The sequence below is a fragment of the Schistocerca serialis genome, chromosome 3 (genome assembly GCF_023864345.2).
Source record: "Schistocerca serialis cubense isolate TAMUIC-IGC-003099 chromosome 3, iqSchSeri2.2, whole genome shotgun sequence".
In the NCBI taxonomy this organism is placed as follows: Eukaryota; Metazoa; Arthropoda; class Insecta; order Orthoptera; family Acrididae; genus Schistocerca; species Schistocerca serialis.
In genome coordinates this window covers 230,017,193-230,043,148 of record NC_064640.1, presented here as the reverse complement: position 1 = coordinate 230,043,148, position 25,956 = coordinate 230,017,193, and positions in this window count along the sequence as shown.

Genomic DNA, 25,956 nt, shown 5'->3' with positions numbered 1-25,956 from the left:
AAAATGCGAACTGCCAAAAAGACAGAACCCTTTAATCGTAATTACATTTACCAACTGTGATACTGTGATACAGGATGAAGAATTGTATGACATGATCAGGCAACAACATTTTGAAAATGTAGATGACGAAACTTTCAGAAAAAGACTTCAAGCTAAGAAGGAACTGCCCTACATACAAAATGCTGGAGCAGCAACTAATCTCCAGAATCGACTACGGCTGAAGCCATAAATGCAAACAGGATTCCAATGAGGAAGTCCCCGAGCGGAAGAAAGAGGGATGCAGAGAGAGCAAGTAAATTTGAGGAATTCCTCAGGATGCTTTCGGGGATTCAAAGTATGAAAACTGAAATGGTCGACATTGGTGTTCAAACAGAACCAGCAGCTCCATGTGGAACTCCTTCCCTCCAAAGCCAGGAACTTAGGCTGATTGAAGACCAGGAGCGGCAGCAAAGGCGTCCCATGGTGGTTGGCTGACCAGTGGCGGTGCAGAGAGGTGAAATGTGCAGGGAAGGTCGATACGAGATACAGAACAGTACAGAATCCAGCACTAACGTGCTCCCATCTATGCGGGACTCTCCTCCTATGAGAGTGCCACCTGTGGACCTTGTCAGGCTATACCCTAACTTAGAGTTCGCCAGGCAACTTGCCAGATTGGAGAAGCTGGCGGTCCTGACCACTTGCTTTGCGGCATGTCGTCTGGATAGGTCACAGATATGGAAGAAAAGTAACCTTCTCGGTAATGGAAGCTGTGGACAGAATACAGCTTAAGTCAGTGAATCTGCCCACTGACTTTGGAGCCCTGCCAGTCAAAAAATCTTTTGAAAGACGAGGAGAAGAATTCAATCTAGACGAGATATTTATACAGAGTGGGCAATGGGCGCATTGCGTTCGATTCGCGGAAAAATTGGCCGGAAAGTCATATCCGTACCTATTTTCCATCACGTATATAGTAAATACTGGTCAACTGAATGCACACACAACAGCAGACTTATAATGCAAGAGCTGCAAAGGGTAGTGGGGGAGAGGAGACTAGATGTGCTCTACCTGCAGGAGCCATACTCCCAAGCTGGGTGAATTGTTTTTGCAGCCAAAACATTGCAAGTGATCTGCAATAGGGTCAATCCAAGAGCGGCAGTAATTGCAACTGTCAAAGCACTATGAGTAACAGTCCTTTCACAACTTTCGATCAGTCACTGTAATGTCATGGAGATACAGTCACCAGTGGGGGTGCTATTCATGGTCAGTATGTACTTTCAGTATGGTGATGAAATAGAAGGGCACCTGTAACATCTCACTAGGGTGACAACGCCGTTGCAGGGCCATAAGGTAGTAGCCACAGCAGACATGAACGCCAAATCCCCTCCCCCCCCCCCCCTATGGTTCAGTGGCACAAGAGATGCAAATGGAGGCAAGACAGATGAGACAATTATGCCCATGCAGCTTGTGTTGGCCAAAAGTAATCCCCCCACCAACATCGCAGGAGGGGATGAAGGCATGAACATTGAGATTACACTTGCGACGCCTAGTGTTATAAATACAATAAACAACTGGAAAGTACATGATAAGGCCACCACAAGCGATCATTTAAACTATAACAGGACTCATTGGGAGTACCTAGCTAGGGAGGGCGACAGCCTTGCATTTGCAGGTGAAGATAATGTAGACGAGTGCGACAAGGAACGAGTGAGGGCAATCACAAGAGTGGTGAAGGCAACTGTACCGACCAGGGGGAGAGCTGTTGCAGCGTCTCCGTCACCATGGTCTGCTGATCCAGAGCAGATGCGCCAGTCTATCATAAGGGTGAGGAGGAACTACCAGTGGAGTATCATCTGGCGATAAAAATAGAGCTGAAAGAGACTTTTCAGCGGGAGCTTCGAGCAGTTAGGCTCCAAAGCTAGGAGCCGTATGTACTTAATCAATTGGCTATTGATGCTTGGGGAGTAGGTGCGGAGATAGGATGACCGAATCCCGGCAGGAAACTGCTGAGGCTCTCCTGTGGTCCCTGCTACCTGATGATAGCGAAGAAAGGGAAACAGAGGGTCAGTGCCAAGTAAGAGAAGAGGACAGCGCAGTTTACATGAACGAAAGGACGGTATATTCCTTTCCAGAAGGAGGTGGCTGCTCAGATCAAATCTTTAAAGAAGGTGAAACCTCTTGGGCCAGACGGGAGCTTTGAGCAGTTAGGCTCCAAAGCTAGAAGCCGTATGTACTTAATCAATTGGCTATTGATGCTTGGGGAGTAGGTGCGGAGATAGGATGACCGAATCCCGGCAGGAAACTGCTGAGGCTCTCCTGTGGTCCCTGCTACCTGATGATAGAGAAGAAATGGAAACAGAGGGTCAGTGCCAAGTAAGAGAAGAGGACAGCGCAGTTTACATGAACGAAAGGACGGTATATTCCTTTCCAGAAGGAGGTGGCTGCTCAGATCAAATCTTTAAAGAAAGTGAAACCTCTTGGGCCAGACGGCATTGTTATAGAGGTGGTGCAGTTCCTCGCCATCCAGTTAGTGACAAAATTGACAAAGTTATACAATGAATTCCTTAGACTGCATAAATTCCCAAAAATATGGAAAAAGGCAAGTATGGTCATCATTAAGAAGGGACAACATGGGTCCCAACAGAAGCAAAATCGTATAGGCCCTTTAGCCTACTGGGTCTTCTGGGAAAACTCTTTCAAAATGACTGGCTGACAGACTGGAAGCTCACAGGGTGCTGTGAGGGATGAATGATGGGCAGTTCATGTTTAGTCCTGGCTGGTCAGCATCTGACGCAGTCACCCTGGCGGCCGAGGTCTGTGGCTCAAACCCATTCAAGTACATCATTGACATCATGGTGGATATCAATGGCTCCTTCGACCACCTGTGGTGGCCTTCGCTCTTCTACTGTCTGTGGGAGAAAGAGTGTCCAGTGCCACTATACGGTTGTCTGAGGAGCTATTGTGAGGATCTGGAGGTCTGGCTATCATCCCCTAGCAGGAGAGTGAGGAAAACAATAACAAAGGTGTGCCCCCAGGGCTCCGTATTGGAGGCACTTTTCTGGGACATCCACATGGAGCCATTATTATATAGTATGCAGCAGAGTGAGGATGTGCTAGAGGTAATACCCTATGCAGACAACCTCCTCCTGCTGGTCTGTGGCCTTAGCCACGAGGATTTAGAGCCGAGGATTGAAAGAGCTATGTAATTGTTACAGGAATGGTGCCAGAAGACAAAGGTTGCTTCCACTAAATCTACTTATCTTCTTCTAAAAAGGCAATTTGTAAGTAACCCGACTGTGACATTTGAGGGCTCACCAGTTCTTCAGCGTAGAGAGACATGGTACTTAAGAGTCATCATCGATGACAGGTGAAACTTCACAAAGCACATTGAGACTGTAACCCAGAGAGCCTTAGAAGTGCTCAATAACCTTAGAGGTATTGGTAACAAGAGATTCCATTTACTGTCAGAGCTAATTAAATTTTATCACAGTAGTACACTGACATCCATTGTGGGTTACAGTTCAGAAGGCTGGGCACACAGGCTTACGAGGGTCGTGCCTGCTATGGCCGTGAGAAGGGTGCAAAGGAATATCTTTTTACGTTGGGTAGGGGACTATAGCATATCACTAGGAGGACTTTGTCATCTAGACATCAAAATCAGGGAGCAAGCCACATGGTTCTGGGTTTCAAAGAGGAAAACTGGAAAGGCAAGGGAAATTATGGGTGTTCAAGTAGGGGATAAGAAGTCAATTAAAAGAAAGGGGATAGAATTATGTCAAGAATCATGAGAGACTGAAAATACCAGAAGAAGAATGTTTCAGCTCCTGCCAGATGTTATGGAACAGTTAACTATGAGGTAAGTCAAACCAATGAGGGGATTATTACACTTTCTCACTGGCCATGGACAATATCTGGCATATTTATGCCGGTTTGGGAGAAGGGCTACACCTTCGTTTGACTCTGGAGCACAGGAGGGAACCACTGATCACGTGATTTTCGAGTGCCCCTGCACGATGATGTGGCAGCTGCATTATGGCACAAGTTACCCAGTAATGACACTTTCAACTTATTGCAGCAGGAGGGTACATTTCAAATCTTAAATAACATGGCCAACAAGGTATCACTCAAGGTTCTTCAGGAATACTTGAGGGATAATCGCGACAATTAGCAAAACATGAGATGTACACCTAGTCACACCCATCCCATACTGCCATGGCATGGACTGGCCAACCGCCATTATGTTTGGGATCTGCCACACTCTGAACTTTTGGAAGGGGTGTACCAAACACCTGATTTGACAATCGCACCAATGTTGATGTAGGATAGGTTAGTACAGTAGAAATTAGTCATAGGGTATTATTAGATAGACTGAAGACTGCAACGATACTTAAAGACTTTTGGGCCAGTCCAGTGCCAGGGGCACTCCAACTGGCATTGAATCGGTGGGCATACCCATCTCATTGTAGGGTTATATCAGACTGGCACAACCTGTAACACTGCAGGTAGTGTAGTGTAGCTGATTAGCATAGAATAGCTTTAATGCATAGTCATAGTAGTTAAAATTACCAACATCGCTTGCCCGTAACACATCAGTTACTAACACACTACTTGTAGGTTGTAGATCAGCTACAACAAACAATTATTGTAACACTAATTCAAACCACTAATTACATAAGGTAGTGGTTTATCATGTATAATAATAAGGATTGAATAAAGAATTTTTTTTAAATAAGTGCAATGTCGAATATAAGGATTCACTAAGTTTCATCTATGAGGGAGCAGCAGCTGTCTGGACCCTTGTACAGATGATCGTAGCCTTCTGCCTACAAGTACCCCCACATCACATCTCCAATACTATGCTGATGTATCCTGATATGACCCGTTTTCCATCATCTCAAGTGTCACAGAATCACATGGTGCAGTGGCATGGCCATCAATTACCTCTCCTGGGACAACATCGTCGATGGGGCAGACTTCCGGACACATCTCCAAGTACAACACTACACCCTTAATTAACCTCTTCCCCTCTGGTAAACCCCCTTCTGTCACACCCTTCCTCCCACAAATTGGCGGGAAAAAGACTCAGTTGACCTTTGTACCACCCCATGTTGCATTGTTGCCAAATTTATTCGAGATGGCGGATCCAAGATGGTGGCAATAGATATGGCAACATCGCAATAATGTCATGGCAGGAAGTTCAAATTTTGGCAGGAAGATAGGTCAATTGGACTACCTCCACTAACCTAAGCCCTTCCTCTCCCTCCTCCCCTTCCCTCCTCCAGAAAATGGCGGGAAGTTCCAATTCCAGCAGGACAATGCAACACACCACAGCTACCTCCACTAACATAAGAAAATGGTAGGAAAAAAGGGCACTTGGGCTACCTCCACTAACCTAAGTCATCCGATCGCCACTTCTTCCGAGGAATTGATGGGAAAAGGACCCATCCTGTGCTGGATAGGATGGATGTAAGTCTTTATTTTGCAGACAGTCTTTATTTAAACAATTAGTGGTAGTACCTCCATCCAGCGTGTTCACCATGGGTTCTGGAGTCCAATTGACCTAGTACACAGTATTGCCACCAGAGGGTGTTGTCGCCCCTTCCGTGACATAATCCAAGATGGCGGTCTGGAGGGGGAAAATAGCGGGAAAAGGACTCAGCCTGCGCTGGTCTGCTGGAGAGAGGAGCAACTTATTTTGGAACAATTTATGCACATACATATACATACAGAAAACAGAGCAAACACACTGCTAATGTGGAATATATGAGTGGAAGCAACTGGATGCAGTCGAGTACAGTGCTATGCTATGCCTCCCAATCACAAAAATAGTGAATTTGCGCTAGGTGTTGGTAGCTCTACTACATTTACAAGCAGTTTTACAACCTGGAACAACAGGTTATGTCATGATCGCATGGGTAGATGTGACATAAAAAATCGATAGAATTTCGAAAAATGATCGAAAATGCATATAAATTGAAGGAAAATACGCTGAAATATGGGGAAATTGAGGAAGTAGTTGCGTATCTTCTCGCTGGCTCAGAACAATTCTTGTACATGGGAAGAAGTATGCAACAGCAAGGGGAATCCGAGAAAACGTCCTTATGGAAGCGAAGGGAACCAATAAAAAAGTTACTTTTTTCTCCATCGAGACAGCACCTACTGTGTGTCTATTGAGTTAACAGTGATACATGCGAGTTGACTACTGTATTTGACGCTTTAAGGTAAACAGAGAACCATCTGCCTCTAAACTTACATGCATCTAAGTTAAAGGATAGCAGAGAGTGGACGGGGTGATCGATTGAGATGGAGCTGTAATGAGGTATGATTTAATGTCAGACTGACGATGCATTCTAGAGATAGAGGGAGATGTTGGCGCAGGTCATTTGACCATTTTTTCCACTGTTCTGTTAGGATGTGTCAGTCGCGTAACAGAGCCTGTGTATGACTCGTATACAACCACATGTTCTGAATGTGACTTAGAGCACTGTCTACTTGGGATCGTTAACAGCAAACCTCTCAGTCGTCAGAGGACTTTCATCTCACATGTCATGAAACCTGAGTATCCTATTTCGACACATTCCTCCAAACGAACGAAGATTTATGCGATGTATTCCATTCCCTTGCCGCGTCTTGGGTATAAAATCGAGACTTCAGTTTCATAACTAAGATGATTCTATGTTACCGATTGGTGTATGGGAGACACTGCAATCCCCAGGTATACATCTGCTTGACAGATGTCCTGTTTACAGAATTAGTTGCAACATGATGTGTAATTTCAAATGTTAGATGCCGCTGCTTTGTGTTTATCTGTTTCCTTGTAAGAGGCATTCTCCGTTAGTAACGATTATTTTTTATATGACTGATGCGAGCATAGTATAATTTCTTAACCATGATCGGATGCAAACAGTGGGCGCTATGCATCTCTGGAAAGCTACATTGTGCACGTAACACACAGAATAGATGTTTTAAGGAAGTAGTTTATCCATTTTACAGTTTGTTACCACAGTTTATCGTAGAGAAACCTGCAGAAGGATGTATGTCATGCACTGAAAATATATTTCTTACATTGGAATATTAACAGCGCTGCATTCCACATGACTGATAGGTCGGAGACTGAAGCGATCTAACATTACAGCCCGTTTTAAGTATAGAACCATGTAGCCTTAGGAGCGCGTGTGTTGAAGTTCCCTCTTACCAATACCCTCCTGGTACTGATCCTAGACACTAGAACAATACTTTAAAATTGATAGCGTAGTTGATTTACGTAAAATGCTTCGATCTCCATCCGTCTGGAGCTCCATCATGCATAAAAACCAACCATTTCTGGTTCTTCTTATCTGGCTGCTATCATATCACAACACTTTCAAATCTACTACTATACACTGATAAGGGGTGCTAACCACCTCAACATGGGCGGGCCTGGAGAAATCTTGTGCACTTGGATGGGCGAGGACTCGGCAAGCTCCATTTATTCACGAGACGCGGAATGTAGCGGTCTACTTTTGGTCAGCTGTAGATTAAATCGGTAAACGTGCTGCAGAGCGAAGACAGTGCGAGGGGGTCTTTCAGTCTCTAACTTTATCCTAAGACTGCGAGAATGCTCTGTGACACCCAACCGCATAGAGATATATCGTAAATTATGCACTATGCTCGAGGTGCTAGAAATATGTAGAGCACTGCATGGTATACTCTGACGATGTATATATTCGAGAATTAACAAATGAATGGACGTACTGCACACTCATCTATCTACATTCGCAATGATACTCGCAAAGTAGAGAAGGGGCAGTTTAGCTATGATACTGAAATTAGGAGAAAAAGCTGTTGCATCATTAGTCAGTGTTGAAGTTACTGTAAAATCGCTAAAATTGTACGCACTATCAACTGTGATGCTTATTATTACAGTACGTTGACAGTGTTATGGTGGGGAGGTAACACCTTATAGGGGTAGCTTGCACCGAAACAGTGACCGTGTGCATGACTGCAATATGAGGAATCACTCGAAATGGAATGCAGAGCCATCAGCTATTCCGTCACTGTGAAAGATGAGTTTAAATGTAGAGGTCGTCATTCACCTTCGGACAGCAGTTTGGAAAACTCTCCACAACGTCCCCAAACTCTTCCAGTTTCCTCATGTTGTAACTGTCTTTTATTTAAAATCATACAGTGTGTGTGACTTATACTGTGCGATGTCTAGTTTTCTGTGAGAATCAATAGATCAGAACGTGTTAATGTCAGTTTAGAACCTGACACAGACCTTGAAGTCAAGGCGAAAAAAACAAAATGTATGGCAATCTACAAAGTGTGTTACAGCGGAAAAAAACAATGTTTCAAACAACGACACAGCATCACAGGGAGCGTCTCTTGCGACTTATTGTATAATTTGCGGGATACGGTCATCCTCCAACAGTATAGGCGATGCAACTTTACACTGGTTTGTGCAATGGATCAATACCTGTATATTTAATACGATCGTCACATGTGCTCGATGCCAGCACGCAGACGGTACTTGTTTGCAATGTATGGGAGGAGTGAGATGCGGTAAAAATCTTATCGAGTTCTCTATCGGATGGAATTACTGTAGCTTTTATAGTTTTCTCTGTTGGATGGTACAGACTAATGAAGATAGCATGTTGCGGTGATAGACGTGAACGGGACCTGAGGGACACGGATCTGCTTCGGACAGCAGTACTTGTATGTAGTTTGGGGCAGCACCACAATGCAGTAGCAAAATCCTCGTCCTTCTCCCAGTTTCTGTACTTACATACTACCTTGTGTTGCAGGAGCAGGCTTCGTTTGGCCCTGATCTTACACCATCGAATGGTCAAAACACAGTCCTGTAGCACTAATTCAGCTTAGCCTATTTCTACACAGGTTGCAGAAGGTGGTAGATATAGCTTTCTCCGACTTCTACACAGTTCCAACTTAAATTGGAACGATCACATACATAAAGCTGCAGAAATGGCAGCAGTTGCAAGACGCATAGGGACCATATAAAACGACGTTGGAATTTTACTGCAGCAGATGTGTTCGAGAAAGGTGACTCGTTTCGAGATATGAGAGTGCCAGAAATATGACTCGCTAGTGGCTGTAATCATTAAAGGACTTTTCAATAGGATCCAACGCAGGTATGTGGTTGAATGGAGACCCTTGATTCCAAATCCTAGAGAGCATTTCTAGCGGACAGCGTTAACACTACAGACCTGAAAAGCTACTGTACATTTCTTAAGACCTCAATCAGCACACCATCTACTGTTTGTGGTCGTTCTCAATCAAACATTGCCTATAGCCCAGTCGACATATCACCAAACCTCTGACATGACATCAAGACAGAATGAATTACAAGTACTGGAGAAATATCTAGCGGCGGTGGCGTGAGGGAGTTGCAAATACCGGCTTCATACCACTTTCCTTAACCGAATCACTTTTTTTAAGTGGGTAATGTTATTACAAGGTTGCACCATCGGCGACGTGTAACTGCACTGCTGGTCTGATAGTATACAGTCCGGCGATCACCATCTATATTCAGTGTCACGGTATTTGTCTGGAAAAAAACACTTCATTCAGAGGTAATACGATACCTCGATTTATAAAGCCAGTATAGCTTTTAACATGAATACTTGTATGCACATGTAGAACCAAGACCGTTTGTGACAGTAACATGCAGTAGTTGCTGCGATCGGATTTTTTAACATCTGGCGGTTTCTAAGACGATTACGCCTCTCTTTCTAAGACACAGTGGTACCACTCACATGAAAACTTATGAGACATGTCCACCCATCGCTTATTTTGGATCAGTATTATTTCGTATCACCAGCAATCAGTTACTGACCAAGTATTATACTTAGTAGTAGGGGGTGCATTATAAGTTTGCCGTGAGCATCAGGCTTATAAAGTATGTGTGTGTGTGTGTGTGTGTGTGTGTGTGTGTGTGTGTGTGTGTTTTCAAACATGTGCAAAGGAAATGACTATGTCCTGTTGTAAGAAAGGTATGGATTTGACGTGGGATACTGTGACAGCAAAGGGAAGAGTATGTCAAGTCATAAGAATGGTACAGATATTTCTATTTCCAGAGCTACAGTCGTCAGCAGGGTGTATTTCCATAGTTCACACACTGTCGATGTCATCAAATTGAGACCATGATCGTGATATTTAATTGTAAGTACAGTGATAAAATATGTATGCGACCGGTTTCCTAGAATGATTCTCTTACTGGGGATACATGCCATGGAGTGCCGATGGCCTGTGGCGGGTATGATTCACGTTTCTGGCTAACGGTAGGAGATGTCCAGATGGAGAGACCTGTTGGGATGCATCAATGTAGCTGGCTTAACAGTGTCGTCCTCTACATTGCCAAATACCGAACTAATACTTAGTATGTGTTGGACAGCTTTCGTGATCACGTGGAAATCAGAGAATATTAAATATGGACGTGTTGTTGCGCATTTCGCGCCTTTATTTAGTTGAGAGAACATTTGCACCTCACAGGTGGAAGATAGGTGAAAGACACGTTTTCTGGTTCTCTAGACATAAGAAACACCTTAGTTGACTTTGTAAATTATAGGGATGATTTGGAATATGTTACATCATGGCCGGTCACTGTGGCCGGGCGGTTCTAGGCTCTTCAGTCCGGAACCTCGCTGCTGCTACAGTCACAGGTTCGAATCTTGCCTCGGGCATGGATGTGTGTGATGTCCTTAGGTTAGTTAGGTTTAAGTAGTTCTAAGTCTAGGGGACTGATGACCTCAGATGTTAAGTCCCATAGTGCTTAGAGATATTTTGTTACATCATAGACATCGGTATTCGCAAGTGTCATTATCAGTTTCCTCTATTTTTTCTGAGTTTTCACATAATGTTCTTCGCAAATGGGGTAAGTTTCTAGTTACTTAATGGTTTATAGCACGCTACACCTAGCTCAAGTTTCGGGTTTCTAGAGAAGTACTTTCCAGTCTAAATCTTCGGAATTATGTTGTGCAAGCGATAATGCTATGCAAACGATATTGCCATGTGCTTGATATCGAGAAGTATCATGTAAATGGTATAATATTCTAACAAACCATGTGTGAAAATACATGTGTTCTTGTAATCCCCAGAGTCTGGAGATTGGTGTAGAAATGAACCCGTCTTTGTACAACAGTTCGGAGAGTAACTTCAGACCACCAAGGGCACTCTGGTCAAGTGTCAGAATCGGGTGACTTCTGACTGTTGGCTGTGGGAAAATATCTAGTGCTGCGAGGAGTACATACCGTGCTGTCTGTCTTCGTGGTATATGTTTGAGTGTCTGGCGGTCGATAGCTATATGAATGATGCAAAAGGGATCGATTTTGTATGGTGCAGGATACGAATAGTGTGTTTACTACATCGACACGGTATTGGTGATATATTGCAATGTTGGTGATCGGTTTCACACTCTAATGTTCAAGCTCCCATCCTCAGTGACAGAGCAGTGTAATTGACTAAGAGTCTTTAAGTATTTGACGGTATGTAGGGCACTTTTGTAGGGTTTAACTGTCAGTGCAATATGGCGATCTCTACAAAATGGTTTTTTTTTGCTGCTGGAAGTCTTGTTTGCAGAAAACAATGGTGGATGATGCTCCCACACCGGCGGCAGTTTGACTGGTAAATTAAGTGATGAATGGGCTGTCCCATTAGGATTGCTAGGGAGAAAGCAGTCGATGTTATTCTGGAACACATCTCTATAGTGCATCCAGAGGGGGGACTTGCCTGTTATTTACACATACATGTGTCATCAGTATAATGTTGAGAACCTTGTAGCTACTATGCAAACATCTCTATTAGTGCTGGACCCACATTGCAGCTATGTACCTAGGTGAACACGTATTTTGACAGGAATTTCTCAGGTGTCAAGTATTAAAGGGATGCCACTACCTCATAACACTCAAAGACCTCTAACTGTAGACATGACTTTCACCTGCTAGGTGCCATTGGCTGTGGTGGTGGCTTGCGAAGATTGCGGCACATGTACGCATTGGAGCCTCTTATACATTGCAGTTGATGATAGTTTGAAAGCGTTTTTTACGTGCAATGAGTGTTTGTGCACTGTATTATTTTTGGCTGTGTAAGCATTGTGAGCATGTTTGAATAGTGCTATACTAGCATTATTTTCTGACAGTTTGCGAGTTGCTTGCATGTCTGTATGCTGTGTACTGCATTATTTCGGCAATTTACGAGTTGTTTGCTTGTCTGTCCATCAGTGTACTGCATTATTTCGGTGATTCATGAGTAGCTTGCAGGTCTGTTATTTCGGTAATTTATGAGTAGTGTACATGTCTGTAAACTGTGTATTGTGACCCCAAGCACGTCAGAATGAGTGTTGTAAATAAATTCTTCCAAAATAAATAAATTGCACTCCTTCCTCTCTCCAGCAGACCAGCGCAGGCTGAGTCCTTGTCCCACCATTTTTTTTCCCTCCAGACCACCATCTTGGATTATGTCACATGAGGGGAGACGGTGCCCTCTGGTAGTGGTACTGTGTACTATAGTTCAATTCTTTTATCTTGGCGGCTCGCGCATGCCCGCCCAGACGCTGGAGATTGCTGCGTTGCCAGTTGCACACGACGCACGCGCCAATAGGAGCAGCGCCATAGTATAGCATAGTTCGCAAGCTTACGTGTAGGGGGGAGCGCGCAGTTCATGAAGTAAAGCCACCACGGCCGCATTAACCCTTTCGCTGCTACAGAGACGTGCTCCCTGCATTCCGCGCTGTGCGCGATTTTGTCACTGCACTGCTTGCCTGTGCAGACACGTTGTGTTCCGACTGCTTTGACACTCTTTATCATTCGATTCCTCAAAAACTATTTGGCTGAAAAATTAGATTTTTACCTATCTTCTTGACTGATACCTTCCCCTCATAAATGACTTAATTTTGTTTCGATGTTCAATGCAGTTATTATGCAGCATTAAATATAGTAAACCTTTGCACGAAATTTTGAAGAGTCTGCAGAGGTAAAAGTCCATAGAGTATACTTTCTGTATGGTCGATTTTAGTTGCCACAATGTTGAGAATGAAATGTGGACAAGATACCTATATATTTCATTTAATTTAAGTACCACATAAGTGTCGTATGTAATATTGAGAAATATTCCACCTTTCGCGACTGTAACAAAAGTTTTACATACACTGGGCACGTTTGGCTTTATTTTAAAGCACTTCAATCAATCAAAAGGAAGTAGACAAAATACATTAAACAAAACTGTGGACTTACAAAAACATTACGACTTGAATATACCGTCTGTCAGTGAAGTGCTCAGAGCTATGTCAAATATAATTTTGTGTGTGGCACACACAAACAGCATTTATTTGCTAAAACACTGATGAGTCAACACAAACGTTGAATATTGTGCTACGGCAGCACAAAACTACGAAAGGTGACTTGGCAATGGAGGACACAAAATACAGTCCTCTTATGATGCTTCAAAAGAGAGAAACGCATCTGCTCTAAATAAGTTGCTTATTACAGTTGCAGAAGAGGGATATATTTCAATACCATTGGTAAAACTGCGACTGTGGAACAAAAACAAGAAATAGAACATGAATACCATTGTGTATGTGCCATACCTTTCACCGATGGAAGTGCTTTAAAATAAAGCCAAACGCGCCGTGTGTATATAAAACTTTTATTACAGTCGGGAAAGACGGAATATTTCTCAATATTACATACGACACCTATGTGGTACTTAAATTAAATGAGATATTGTTATACAGTAAATATTGTATGAAATTTAGGTATCTTGTCCACATTTCATTCTCAACATTGTGGCAACTAAAATCGACCATACGGAAAGTATACGCTATGGACTTTTACCTCTGCAAACTCTCCAAAATTTCGTGCAATGGTTTGCTACATTTAATGCTGCACATCAAAACAAAATTAAGTCATTTATGGGGGGAAGGTATCAGGCAAGAAGACGTGTAAAAATCAAATTTTTTGCCAAATAGTTTTTGTGAAATCGAATGATAAGTGTGTCAAAGCAGTGGGAACACCATGTGTCTGCACAGGCGAGAAGTGCAGTAATGACAAAATCGCGCACAGCGCGGAATGCGGGGAGCACGTGTCTGCAGCAGCGAAAAAGTTATTGAAGAGGCAAAGCACTAGAAATTTCATTCAAACGAATAAAATTCGTGAAGTAAGGCACTCCAATATTGTTTTTAAATAAAGAAAATATAAAGCACCGCACAAGGTTTGAACTCATAACCTTTCACATGGCAGCCCAACACTTTAACCGTTCCGCTACCTCAGCTCATCAAACAGTGTATCTCCATATGGACTCTAACAGCTCACGCAACTACTTACAAACACTGTTGGTATGACTATGAATTACTCACACTTCATCGAAGTACAATAGGAAATAAACAATTACCGCTGTTCTTTATTGCGAAAAAGCAGTTCGTGAGATTGAAACAAACACCTTTCCTTGCTATCGCCTGAATTAGGAGTCTTATTGCTTGTTTGGTTTAATTAATTCAAAAAATGGCTCTGAGCACTATGGGACTAAACATCGGTGGTCATCAGTCCCCTAGAACTTAGAACTAATTAAACCTAACTAACCTAAGGACATCACACACATCCATGCCCGAGGCAGGATTCGAACCTGCGACCGTAGCAGTCACGCGGTTCCGGACTGAGCGCCTAGAACCGCTAGACCACCGCGGCTGGCGTTTAATTAATTAGTAGAATATGAAGCAATTGGTATAAAGAATGCTTTTTCCAAACTTTCTGTAAAAGAAAGTCTGCTATCAAGACATTGCTTTTGTTCTATTACTTTATTTATGACTGAATGTTTCTAAAACTGAAGACACTCGTCCGTGCTCTGCACTGCTGTCGAGATCAGGCAACGTCGTTCTCTGTTCATTGGCTGACTGTGTTTTGTGACGTCAGATGCGCAGAACGAACCTAAACTCGGCCGCCAAGATATATGACGCGCACTTTAGGTCAGTTGGACTCCAGACCCAATGGTGAACACGCTGGATGGAGGTACTACCTCTAAGTGTTTAAAAAAGACTGCCTGCAAAATAAAGACTTACATCCATCCTATCCAGCACAGGCTGGGTCCTATTCCCATCAATTGCTAGAAATAGGTGGCAGTCGGATGACTTAGGTTAGTGGAGGTAACCCAAGTGCTCTTTTTCCCGCCATTTTCTTAGGTTAGGCGAGGTAGCTGTGGTGTGTTGCATTGTCCTGCTGGAATTTGAACTTACCGCCGTTTTCTGGGGTAGGGAAGGGGAAGGGGGAGTGAAGGGTTAGGTTAGTAGAGGTAGTCCAATTGAACTACCTTCCCACCAAAATTTGACCTTCCCATCATGACGTCATTGCGACGTTGCCATATCTATCGTTGCCGTCTTGGATCCACCATCTTGAATAAATTTGGCAAAAATGCAACATGGGGTGGTACAAAGGTCAACTGAGTCTTTTTCCCTCCAGTTTGTGGGAGGAAGGGTGGGAGGGGGGGTGATTTACCTGAGGGGGAGATGTTAATTAACTGATCAAGTTCAGTATGTAATCAACCAAACCGATAAGAGTGAGAGGCGGTATTCCAATAACTCAGACCTGAAAGGGTGAGGGTGAGGGGGTGAGTTGGTGGTTACCTGAGGGGGGAGGGGAGTGGGAGGGGTTATGGAACAATGGGTTAAGGACCTGTCAATCAGAAGGAAGGATCCTTTTAGCAGAACAATAGGTTAAGGAGCTGTCAATCAAAGGAGAACAATAGTTTAAGTACCTGTCAATCAAAGGAGAACCATAGGTTATGGACCTGTCAATCAAAGGAGAATTATAGCTTAAGTACCTGTCAATCAAAGGAGAACAATATGTTGGCCCCTGAGTGCATACCTGCCCCTAATGTAGGCAACCCACATTAACAAAATGCGCTGAAATATAGTTTGTTCTACTACTACAATTTTCCATCATCTCAAGTGCACACAATCACATGGGTCAGTGGCATGGACAACAACTACCACTCCTGGGACGACATCATCGATCCAGTGGACTTCTAGACACGTCTCTACGTACAACACTACACCCTTCACCGACATCAGCACTATTGCATCACTTTCGCGAACTGTTTAGAGTATTTTCGCCACACCACCCAAGAGCTGGAATCTACCCCATCCTCCTTCCAAAGATAGAAAGGGCGTTGTTCAGAGGGCTAGACAATGTGGACCTTGGCGCAAGTCTTTCTAGTTTCCTTAACTTTTTTTTCTCTTTATCTTCTAAGCATTTTTCCGTAAACAGTTTTGTTCACAGATGGCTTTGCACCTGCACCCTTATTTGTTTCCTTTTCCATGTGGCCTACTATTGTAGCCGTTTGTTAATCACGTAAAACAAAAATTAATAAAACAAGGATCAGGAAAGATCTTACACTATGTATAGCGTCTCCTAGTGTTTATCTTTTGTTTGTTAGTTTCTAAAATAGAATACACTATACCGTCGCAGCTGAAAAAAGTGGTTACGAAGAAAAAAAGCGTCATAATCAGTAAATCACTGGATCGAGGTCCCCTTCATCTTTTTTAATTTATATTTTGTTCAACACCAGCCTTATGATTTCATACATATTACGTTTGAAAGGTAATATGATGAAATGAGGTGTGTATTTACATGAACTTTTACTGATTTTCCAACTTTATTTGGTTGTTTGCTAATTTTTATCGCTACAACAAATATTATGCGACTTAGAGAAAAAGTGATTAAGGCAACTGTTCTTAAAAAGCAGGTTCGAGGGCCAGTCCTGCACAAATTTTATTTGCAGAAAAAAACTGGTGCCCATCAGCATTTGCAAAATGCGAATCCATTTCGTAAGAAAATGGTAGCTTATGCCTCTGCATTCTCGACCTCAGTGTGTATGGCATCTCCCGTACAGCTCACACGAGCGTTTCCACCTCTCTATTCCCCTTTGCCCCCCTACCTACTTCTCAGGTGATGGTGCTCATACATGCACCAAGGAATCTGGAGCATGTTTAAAAGAAAATGCAAGCCACATGGACGATGATTGTCCACGCTGCAAATGCAATTTAGCATTCAGTAGCAGCGTTATTTCCACAACTTGAGATAGTTCCTGGTACTGTGTGATAAACTTCATCTTATCCATTGGGGTGTACAGGCTAGTTAACATCACCCATTAAGCAACCTGATGCTCTGGAAATTTAGCAATTTGTCATACTATTTTCTTCTGTCACTCGACTGCCCTAGTGTTGGCCTTCATGACTCCCTTCCATGCATCCTTCAACATTCTTGCAAAGTTTGGTACATGTTACCCATATTTTCCTAGCTTTGGCTTAATAATCTCAAAAGGCGATATAATTCCTTTCTATACACACCTCATGTGTCGAGAGACAAGTACTGTAATGTAATTTCGAATTATACGCTGCCACAACACACAGTAAGTAAATATCCTAATCATTATGGTGACAACTGACATAATATCTCAGCATCTTATCAACCATTCGGTAAACACGTTCCACCATTCTGTTAGCCTGTGGATGCAATTGGCTAGTTCTTAGTTAAAATGTGTTTAGCATGTGTCACAACTGTTTCACTAGCGCTGACATGATGTTGGCACTGTGATGAATGATACTTGATCTCAGGGATACCAAACTTCAGTAATCGGTTATTTACCACCACATGTGCTATTGTGCTCCTTTGCTGATTTGATATGGAATGGTGATCATTACAACATGTCGCAGAAATTATCTATAATAGTGAAAACGTAGCAGTTTCCCACTGGTATCTACATAAACAGCTCTGAGATATCCATCCAAATCATCTTGGAGGGTTTCGTTGCCTTTGGCAACCTCTGACATGGCACTTTCTGATGACTTAAGTCTGCACATTACTTGGTGGCATACAATTTCTCGCATACTGGCCCACATCCTGTCTCCATACTTTCCATCAATAATACTCGGCTACTCTGCAATCTGATATCTTATGTCCTCCATGTCCAGGTAACATGTGATCAAGTGCTTCTTTAAACAGTTCCACCTGCAGTGCAGTAGCCGCTATGATGCATGACCCAAGCCTCATTGCCCTACATAACAAGCAATAGTGAATGGCGAACTGTGGAAGTGTTTTGAATAGCTCGCAGTTTGCGCCAGCATGCTGTGCTTGTTGCCATTCCAGAAGGTCTTATCATGCCAGTTTTCCTCATCAGTCCATCTGCTTTATTCATTTTCTTCACTGGTTTGTGAATCAGTTTAAAGTCGAATTTACTTAGCTTCAATACCCACCATGTCACCCTGCTTGTGGACCCTTTAAACCTACCATTTTAACCCCATATTGTATATCAATGCTTCGAATTTATTGCCATATAGATAACACCTGAAGAACATGATGCCATTTATCAGCCTTAACATTTCCTCTTCTGGGAGTGAGTAATTCTTCTCATCCTTATTCAAGTGCCACTGGGTGTTCCTTAACATTTACTTCTTGGCTTTGACTACGTCCTATCACCTGGCTGCTGACACCACGTTACAAAATAAATGCATTGTTGCGGCTTTAAACTTCTTGAAACGCCATTCAGAAACTGTTGAAACATGGCCTGTGCATTCTTTACACCAAACAGCACTTGTAGGTACTGGTAATGGCCCTATGCCATTGTAAATACAGCTTTTGGTCGGTCCTCTGGCACTACTTCCAATTGATGGTAACCACTCTTCAGGCCTATTCTAGTAAAATATTTGTACTGACTCAAATTATCTATGGACTCTGTAACATTTGTAAGCAGATATTCATCTGTAGTTGTTCTTCTATTCAAGTAGCAATAATAGCAACAGAACAAGTTGGCCACATTGATGGTAGTTAATGTTGGATACCACAGACCCTGAAATGTTTGCCTAAGCAGAATGGTAATAGGAGATATGTACCAACAGAAAGAAGACCCTGCTAAACGTAAGAACAGTGCTTCAAAGCAAACACTCTACAGCTATAACTGTTCCTATAGCTCATCGCTAGGAAACTTGCTTTCTGTAGGAGAGGTGCTGGGTTGGATTTCTTGGCTCGAGAATGGTGTCTGTGTAAAAGAATGATTGTCCATGAGCGAAACAATATGCACAAGTGCCAAACCACATTAATTATTTGTTTCAAGGCCTATCGCCATGTGACAGTTATTTTGTAAGCAACATATAATACAGCAATTTGTGCTTCGCAATTAGCAGTAATACATCAATAGTATCATATGCTTGATTGGAATAAAGAACTGTGAATGTACTGGAATACCATAAATGATGATCTTTTAAACCTATATTATGGACTGACAGATCTTTATAATTGCATTCTTCATAACACAAATACTCAAATGCATGTTCGCCTTATTGGATGTATTGATGTAAGCACCTCTCGATATTAACATGGACACTTCATCACATTTCTGCAGATACTGATGCACAAGCATACCATATTCGTTCTTTTAACGTATTTGGATTTTCAAGTCCCATTTCATAAACCCTGGCTTTGATGTAACCCCAAAAGAAAAAATTCAAGTGCATAAAATCGTCTGATCTTATTGGCTATCGAATGTAACCAAAATGTCCTATCCACCATTTAGGGTACATATTGTTGAGATAATAGTAGTGAATAAGAGTAGATTCTGGTTCTTTTTTATAAGAAAACTCGCTCACTCGTTCACTTGCTCACTCGTTCACTCACTCGCTTTCATGTAAAAAAACTTACCCAGAATCTTCACTTATTCACTACTATCCCTACTTTTTCAATTATGGCTCACTATTTTCTTTATAAAAAATCCGTTTCTCTGAAAAGGTGCATGTAAGAAAAAACTTCACGTTTTCTGAAAAAAATTGATTGTATAAAAAATTCGAATATACGAAGATGAGGGAAACAAACCCTCTTATTACATTTATATCTTATACACCCAAAATTTTCCTAATTCTTTCTTCTTCAACATCTGCAAGACTCTTTCGAATTAATATTTTTCCATTGTTTTTTAATATACTCTTGACTATACATCTCCCACATTCACATGTAACTTTAATTTTCTCTCAATATTTTTTACATTCTTTATATACACTACAATACCCATCCGTTCGGTATTTATCTTTATAAAATTCTTCAGTATTTTCTTTTTATTCCGACATCCTGCACATTCCCTTAGCTATTTGGTAATGTCCATTTAAAGATTATAAATTTTAAAGACATAATTTTTTTCAAACTAGAAATTCCAGATCATAAAATTCATTATTATTTTTATGTTTCTTCATCCCCTTATTTCTCAATTTAATATACCTTACTTCAAGTAATTGAAAATCCCTACTACTAATTATTTTTAAATGTCTCTCTGGCAAAAGAACTTCAAATTCATGACCTAGTTTGAAACATATTTTCTCTTCATATCTAGTATTCAAATATTCACAGTCAATAACGTTATACAACACAGCTACCTCTAGCTCATTTATTTTTCAAACTCTTTAGAGCTACTTACATTGTTAAGCTCCTTCAGTAGAGCTTCCATTTATATAGAAAATTTTTATTAGAATTTTAAATATTGTTTATGATGAAGATGACAATAATTAGTAATGTCTGCATCTTATTTTCTAAAATATATATTTTCTCATCATGAAGACCCAATATTTTCTTGTTTACCTCAATTCTGTAGATTTCATATTTTTCATTTCGAATCATATTAATTGTTTTGTCGTGCTCTCTGTGGTTTACAAACAATCTTTATAATATTCTAAGCTTATTTTATTTTTAACAACATATATCTTCACTCCTTTTGATTTTTTCTCCTCATTCTCATCAACTTAATAAAAATATATTTTTGCTCTCAAACAACAGAATTCTTCCAGTCTTTTTCTATTAGATTCATACAACATTTTTCCTAAAACTTTCTTGTTTACTTGCGGAATACCATAAAGATTATGAGTTGGATAATCACTTGTATAAAAGTGATCAATCATAGATTTCATGTCATTATAAAATTCTTTCATTTTTATATTGTAGATATAACTGTCCACACCTTGATAACATAACTCAATATTTTTTCCATATTTTGGTTTTATAATTCTATTGTGAAAATCATACATCAGTTCTTTACTTAATAAAGTATACTCATGTCCATACAGAAGGGTTTATTAAAAGTGATTTTCGTCTTATTCATATTGATAGCAAAAACATTATTCATTAGACATAGTTCTTCCTTTAATGTTTGGCTTTGCTACAAATTTATCACATTTTTCTTTATCTGACATTAATTTTATATCCCCTCTCTTTTGTATGTTTTCCAAGGCCTTGCCAAAAAAACAATTGTATTTTGGATTTGCAGAAATTTTTCCCAAAATCATGATTTGCTTTAGTACTCATTTCTGTATGTAAATCTATGTGCTTTTTCAACAAGTCAGAATGGTTAAATTTTAAGACTCTATGTATTTTTGTTATCTTCATTCCTAGAGACATGTATTATTTAAGATTTCTGTAGCGAACTACATAATTATTTTTGTCAGCCAGAGTAGTCAACAACTTGCTTACTTTAGTGTTAGGTACAAGCTTATTCTCTGTTGCAAGTGATAAATCTTTATGCTAATCCTTTAATTGTTTGGATATTCTAGATCTACTTCAAATGTAATTCCATGTGTAGATTTATTTTGCATGATCAAAAGAATCTGGGTTATCCCATTGAAATCCACCACATGGTAAATACTGGCTCATAGCATAACCATACAGATTGTTTGCATCTAAATATTATAAAAAATTTGTTATCTTTTTGACATCATAATCTTTCACATATTTGTTTTTTGGTTTTCTATGTATTTTACAACACTGTGATATGCCACATCTTATTCCTTTTTCAACCACAATAATCATATCATTATCATGTAATAATTCGAGTGGTTTTCTAGACATTTCCAGCATCACGTCCCCAGAAAATCCTGGTGTAGTAAAATACCAAGATGGAGATAAATCATAAGCATTTATACAAATATTTCTAAAATTTTCAAACACATCAACCAATAACAATACATCGGTTTTAAGAATCATATTATGAATTCACCAAGATTTTTGATATTAAATTTTTCTCAGATTAATTTTGCATATTTATAATATTCTTCACTTATTTCACAATCATTTAGTTTATTGTAAAGTTTTTCTTTTGCAGTAACCTGCGTCTCTTGAAATTTCTTCCAAGAATCCATGTAATGATATGGAGTGACAGCTTTCCACATGACTAGATGCAATTAATCTTCTGCAAAAAATTTACTAATGTTTTTCATTTGATTCGTTTTCAAATTTGATGAAAATTTTTGAAGTGAAGAAGCAATAAATTTAAATGCATCCATAAATGTCGTCTTAAAATTTTCTGTCATCTTTCCAAAAGTAATGTATCTTTCTTCACTGTTGGGTATCAAATGAATTTGTGTTTTATCATACCCAAGTTCTATTTTGAACAGATGTGAGACATATCAAGATAAATTGAGTAAATAAATTGGTACAAAACTTGCATGTGCCGGTTTTAGATTACAATTATTACATAACATGTTTAAACATTTTCCCATTAAGTCTAATGATGGTGAACCTCTTTATTTTCCTCTAAGTAGTAACACATACACAGTGTGCAAATTTTTGATCCTGTATGTCGTGATTGTTCTTCAGGAGTTAGTGGTCTTATTTCTCCAATTTGAGAATAAATTCTCCCAATATCTTTTGCTTTTTGTTACATACATTCACTTAATTTTTTATGGCAGTTTGGTTCTCTGTATTCGACTGGCCTTTATAATGTGCATTAATATATTTGATACAGTAAGAAATACCACTTTATTCATGCTTGTGATACTTCAAAGTGTATGATTCTCATGGGTTTCGTTGTCAGTTATCCATGATTATGAGCAAACTTTCAAAATTGGCATAAACGACGAATGGAATTTTTGAGTATGCCAATAACTTTTAAAATGTAGATCTGTGCCTTTCTCTGGTAATTCTACTCTTGAAGGCTTGTTAACTAAACACTTCGGTGCATGACTATCTAATTTTTCTTTACTATTGAAGTGGAGTAAACATGTATCACAAATAAATTTTACGTCTTCATGTTTTCAAATTTGACATGAAACAAAGTTACATAAATGTTTTATACAACGATGGTGTGAATTACTTCCATTCTTGAAGTAAAGGAGGTGTACAGGTTTCTCTTTCATACATTCCGTAACTTTTAGTTGATATATTTGATATTTTTCGCCAAATGAGGAGACGCTGATAGACATTAATTCTGGTCTCAGTTGTTGAAATTTTATTAATTACTACAGGAAACTGAAAATTTTCAAATTTCTGCTCAAGATCAACACCGTCATTTTTATATTTTGATACTCTTTCTGCATTTTTATTTAAAGGATATTCCGATAATACACATTTTATAGCGCACAGAAAAAATTTTTGATCATTATTTTTTACACTAATAAACGCATTTTTTTATCTGGTAATTCGATGTAAGACGATCCTCTCAGTGGAATGTATCCATTAATGCCTAATTTGAAATCAACAATTCTGTTCAAAGTCAAACCTGATCCTCATGCTTGAAAATTAGTCATTCTCGATAAAATATCTCATTTATCAGTCTTAACCATTACAGTCAGCTCTCTTTCATTTGGGATCCTTTAGTTCTGTGTATGGAACTTAAATTCCATAATATTTTCACTTGTCTTCAATTGCTACTCACAAAAACTTTAAAAGCTACTTTCATCCCATGGTGTATTTTTAGATCGTCTATCACAATTTTCATAATTTTTGGCTCCGATGTGTTCAAGTGGAGGTTTGAGCCAAGCAAGTTTAGCTTCTTCTCGGAATTTATATGTCTGCAAATGCTTTACTGGCGAGGTATTGATTACTGTTTTTCTATTTTTGTGTTTCCCAAAATCGAAATATCTTTTTCTATGGTTTTTCCTCATTGGTTGCGAAAATTTCATCATCAAAATAGAGTAATTGTTTCAAAAGTGTGTCTATTAAAAATGTACCTACACCAACTTTCATCTTTTATCATCGAGAGCAATATTTTCGAATGTTCATTGGAATTCACTGGAAATGATATTTATAATAGTATATACAAATATTTTTTCCACACACAAGGAATTCGTTTCCATTCTACCCTTTTACATGACACACATTGCCTACACATTTTTCTGTGACTGTCTTTTGAGTATTTCTGGAAATAAAATTATCAATTGACTTCTCAGTGTTACGATATTTACAGAATTTGGACTGCTTTAACTAGTGCTTTATGAGTTCCAGTTATGTGGAAAAGAAATTTGTTAGGAAAAGTAAAATTTTCTAGTTTTTGAAATATACCTCTTAACATGCGGAACTAATCCCGATGTTTTTTACACTCAATACCAAATAAAGATAAATCAGTTGTACCAGCTCTAAATACTTTTTTGTGAATTCATTATATTCATAGACAGTATCATCCTTGAAAAATAGAACAATCCATTAATGAATCTAAATGAAGAATTAATTCCAGTAGGCGCTCCTGAAAATTCTCTAGTTATACGACCACATATTTTATTCTTAAAACTACATTCATCAATCTCTGCATAGAAAAGTTCATTAAAGAATATACATGTTTTACCTAAATATATGTTCACTACACCATTTAATTTAAAATTTTGACGTAATCCTGCACTAGAAAATGGTTTTGGATATCCTGAAATTAATTACAGTGTATTCAAATTTATCATATATATCATACCCCCAACAATTAAAACAACTACTCACTTGGTCTTGGATATATTCCATATATTTTTTGTAAATCTTGTAACCAGTTAGTTATTTGCTGGGAATTCATATCGTTACCTGTCCACACCCACCTTCGATAAAAAAACATATAAAATTCCATTCACAAGCAATAACTGGACACATTTCTTAGTTTCACATATAGGTTCAACTAGTTCAGGTGAAACAACAGGACATTTTCCGGCTGTGTTGGTATCAATACCTTTTTTACCATACAAGTTTTGAACACTGTAGATATCATCTTGAGATGCGATCTGAAGTTTTCCCTACGTATATCCAATTTGAACAGTTCTCTGGTATCTGACCGGTTAGCGTCGTAATTTCCCCACAGTATTTCGGTAGATGTACACGCTGCCATCTTTAGGTGGTTCCTGACGAATGCTGTGCTGTTCCTCTCGGTGCCCTATATATAGTAGCCGTTGCCCCCTCCACCGTTCCTCTCCTGGTGTCTTTGGTGCGGCCGGCGCGGCGGCTACTGGAGGTGGTGGGGGAAGCGGCGCCTCGATCTGAACTGAGGTCTGTAGTCTCCCTGCTGCCGCCGTCAGGGGCGGTCCTCGATCTCTGGGACCGCATCCTTCTCTCCAGGCTGAGTGCAGGGTTCCAAGCCTGACTAAGTTGAAGGCTGCTGTCTTGATTAATTAGATCGTCCTGTAGTCGGATTACAATGACCTCTTTAGTAACGCAGACCCAGAAGTAGGAGGATTGACAGAGTATTTTTGTTTTTCCATAGTCCATAGTATGGCCAGTCTTTATACAATGATCAGCCACGGCTGATTTAGTGGCATGGCTTAATTCAGTATGGCGCTTGTCTTCACAGCACCTCTCTTCTACAGTGCGGACTGTCTCTCCAATGTATGATTTTCCGCACTGACAGGGAATTTGATAAACACGTGGTTTTCGAAGGCCTAAGTCATCTTTCACTGAACCTAGTAGACTCAAGGTTTTTGCAGGGGGTCGGAATACACATTTCACATTGTGTTTCCCCAGGATTCTGCCGATTTTCCTTGAGGTGTTTCCGACAAACGGAATGCACGTCAATGACTTGTGTTCTTCTGTTTCTTCTTCTTGTTCTCTTGGCGCAGTCTGTCTGAGTGTGTGTCTTATTTGCTTCTGGTTATACGCATTTTTCTGGGTTTGAGAAAAATATAGGAAAAAGTGTAAGGATTTGATGGGTAAAAGTTCGTTACTCCGGCATTCACACACTAATTTTATTAATTAACCTGGTCTATATTCATTAATC